Raw genomic sequence first — 4,129 nt, forward strand, 5'->3', positions numbered from 1 at the left:
ACGATGTACAGAACGGACAAACACTGAGCAACTTTGCGAAGGAGGAAATCGATTCTCGAACAAAAATTAACGGACTAAAATTATGACTAGTCCAATTCTAACCCAAAAGACATCGCTGGTACAACTATTGGCATCCACAATATGATGACTGTTGGTGTGAACGCTGTTTCGGAATAACTTTCGAAATAAACGCTCTCATTTCCGAATAACGCTGTACACCTTTAGAATCTGGCTTTTTGACGCCGAGTGGCAGGCATTAAAATTCTTGATATGATAATTCTTGATGCTACACAACTTTCAATTTGTGAATTTTTTGCATAAATATAGACCGAGAAGATGTTTTGATGAAACATCCCACGCTGGTTTTCACTGCTACCTAGTAGCGATCAAGCGGTGGACTTGTGTTTCAGCCTGTAACCAAGTATGGCTTCTGCAACGGCGTCCAAGGACATTCCCGGAACGTATGGCCTCCGAATTGCCGGAGCGATCAAGGATAGGTATGATTACTTCGTGAAAGAAGGTCCCCAAGAATTCTTCAAAAACCGAATGATCAAGTACAAGAGCACTGTTTATAGGGCGAATCTGCCACCAGGCCGCCACTGTTTCCGGAGGCGCAGGCCATCGTTCTTCTGGACTCCAAGAGCTTCCGCGTGCTGTTCGACATGACGAAAGTCGAAAAAAGAAATGTTTTCATTGGTAATTACATTCCCAGCTCTAATTTCACTGGAGACTTCAGGATGTTGGCCTACATGGACCCCTCAGAAGAACATCACGCCAACCTCAAGAAATTTTGCCTAGATATTCTCCACATTAACGCCCACAGGTGGTTTCCAGAGTTCCACAAGGCTTCAGAAGAGCTATGGGCGGTCGTTGAGAAAGACTTATCGGAAGTCAGAAAAAAACCATTTAATGCCCATAATGAACATATGCTCTTTAATTTTTTGTGCAGGTGTATCGTGAACCGAAACCCCAGTGAAACGGAACTCGGAAACGATGGGCCTTCCTGCGTTAAAAAGTGGCTTGCGCTTCAACTGGCTCCCATTGCCAGTAGTGGCATCCTACCAAAGATCCTCGACGAAATCACGATCCATGCGGTCCCTCTGCCGCCCTTTTTGGTGCGTAACGACTACAAAAGGCTGCGCGACTTCTTTTACGAAACGGAGGTTCTTGATACACATCAGATTTCAGGTATGAGTAAAGAGGAAGCGTGCCATAACTTGCTCTTCATGCTCTGTTTCAATGCCTTCGGAGGACTGATGATTTTGTTTCCAAACATCATCAAGCGAATTGTTGAAGTGGGTGGTGAATTGCAGAGAAATCTGGCACAAGAGGTTCGAGGGGCATTCCGCGCTAATAACAACAGCCTAGGCGCCCAGGCTTTGAACCGCATGCGTCTAGTTCGATCAACGGTCTACGAAGTGCTGAGGATGGACCGGCCGGTTCCGTTTCAGTATGCGAAAGCGAGGGAAGATTTCGTTCTCGAGTCGCACGATGCGCGGTATCAGGTGAAGAAAGGCGAGCTTCTGGCGGGGTATCAGCCCATGGCAATGAGAGATCCCCAGGTCTTCGAGGATGCACACCAATTTACTCCGGATCGTTTCATGTATGACGAGGATAAAGGTCAGAATCTGTTGCAGTATTTGTTCTGGTCAAATGGCCCTGAAGCAGAAGAACCCTCTCTGCACAACAAACAGTGTCCAGGGAAGAACATTGTAATACTTTTAGCATGTCTTTTCGTTGCCCACATTTACCTGCGATACGACTCCATTGATATAGATCACGATGCAACCTCCTCTCGCATCGTTTTCACAGCTCTGAATAAGGCCACGTTCTAACATCGAGTCGTGCCCACCGGACCTTGTCTTTCTCTTCAAATAATAAGGACTTCGTTTTGTTTGGCACGGGAAGAAGCCAGACGCATCATGACTCTTGGCTCGTTCCATCTTACCTACCTACCGTAGTTAATAACATGTTTAGAACAGTTTCATGCAACAGTGATTCTACAAATGATTTTAAGTTTTTCATGGGTTTAGACTTGATGTGAGCAATTTAAATGTTATTGCATGATTTTATTTATTGTCCGAGGAAATTAAGGAAGGTTGGTTTTTGTGCATGGGAATGGTAGAGCTTTAGACTCATCCTACGGTGGTCAACTGATGCTCGTAGAAAAAACGTTGTTTATTTTGTTGGTTGGAGGGCATTGCAACCTTAGACATATTTCTTATTTGGTCTAAGGGGAAATATACATCTTCTTTTGGCTGGGTGTGAAGTGGTATATGGTTACAAAGTGGTGTATCAACTTCTTGTCTGGATTCCCCAGAAAAAAATTACAAATTAACTCCTCAAAATGCACACATTATCTGATCGTTCTCCTTGTCCTTTTACGCCATCCTTGTTTTGCCAATACCGCAAGAAAATGTAAGGGATTTATTGATGGTAATCTTCGACACTATCAAATAGACATCACTTGGTCTTCCACACAAGAATACCTTGGGAAATTCCATGGTTTTTTTGGAGCTTTTTTTATTTTTCTTCCTAGCCCGAAACATAGTGAAACTTTAGTCAAAGCTCCTCTAACTTCTAGGGTGCCTCTTTAACACATGTAGGACCCATACAAGCCATGACACATCCTAATAACATCCCAGCAAACTCATTAACCTTCCACAATCTATCACCTATGTTTCCGTAGTTATCCACTTAGAAAAACATGTTCCATCCTCCTATAATTGCTCTAGAAATTGTGCAACCTTTTCCGCCTCCTGTGAAATCATCAAGATTCCTGCAACTCCTCTTCAATCATGAAGAGTCATAATACATCTATGACCTAGTTAGGCATGTCAATTCTACATACTTACCAACAATGTTTCAGAGTGACAAGTTCATGATGACATAATGTGACAAGAGTGTCATAGTGTAACAAGACCATGATGACAAAATGTGACAAGAACACAATCCAAGCTGACATCAAGGCCAACACATTATTCATAATGTCGACATTGATCTATGATACACCAATTGAATATTAATTAACATTTTTGAATGGATAATTAAAATAATAATTTTACCTTGTTCAACTAAAGGGTTTTATGAAGGAGGGTCAAGAACACTTTGTTTGCAACTTAAGGTAATCATTATATGGAATCAAATAGGAACATAGTTCTTGGTATATAAAAATTGATACCTTTTTTAATAAGCAATGTCTCATTAAAATTAAAAGTGATCTAAATCGATATATCAAGATGCATGCAAGTGGGCATATTGCATTTATTTTTTAGATGTTGATTATCTAATCATAATAGGAAGTGCTACTAGGTTGATTGAATAAATCAAAATACAACTATCACAATAATTTGAGATGAAAGACCTAGGTTAGTTACAATATTGCTTAGGGCTTGAGGTATGGAGGGGAAAATGGTAAGACATTGATTACACAAATTAAAAATAAAAAGGGGTTAATCAAGAAATTTAATATGAATGAATGTAAAATAGTGTCTACTACACTAGAAAACAATGTTAAGATCAACAATGATGGTGAAAAAAAAGTTGTAAATGGTACTCTGTGCCGATAGCTGGTAGAAAATTTGAATTATTTAATTATAACCAAGCCCTACATTGCATACTCAATCAATATAATTGGTCACAGAGATTGCATATTCGATTAATATACTTATTCTCTTCATAAACAAACCATTTGATAGTCATTGGAGAATAGCCAAGAGATTCCTCTAATAATCTAAAGGGATTATACATTTTTTCTTTGAATATGCTAATTATATAAATGTCGAGTTGATAGGTTATTTGTATTATGATTGCCAATGAGATTTAGTGTTGCACATTGTCAATACTAGGGGGAGTCCCATGAGAACCCCTTCTACATATGTTAAGTTTAGAGAGGAACCCTAAGGTCTAAGGTATAATGAACCTAAGTCAGGTGGTTCGCATTGATTCAAGGAATATCATACCAAATCAAGTACTTTTAGCACCAAGTGAACATGTCAAGTCCCTAAAAGTAAGCATGAATCAACGAACCTAAGGTTAGGGTTAGAAACCTTAGTAGAGAAGACAATGAAAACACAAGAAACTAGCCTAAAAACACATGAAATCAAGAAAACTAATAATCTACTAGATA

At 39.7% G+C, this 4,129-nt stretch overlaps 1 pseudogene; it reads left to right on the forward strand.

Moving 5' to 3' along the window:
• Positions 1–320: 320 nt before the first annotated feature.
• Positions 321–2,014, forward strand: LOC149248121 (allene oxide synthase 1, chloroplastic-like; annotated as a pseudogene).
• The last annotated feature ends 2,115 nt before the right edge of the window (positions 2,015–4,129 follow it).

This window comes from Pinus tabuliformis, chromosome 7 (genome assembly GCF_031772625.1).
Source record: "Pinus tabuliformis cultivar Carrire ecotype Pingquan chromosome 7, CPIR1, whole genome shotgun sequence".
In the NCBI taxonomy this organism is placed as follows: Eukaryota; Viridiplantae; Streptophyta; class Pinopsida; order Pinales; family Pinaceae; genus Pinus; species Pinus tabuliformis.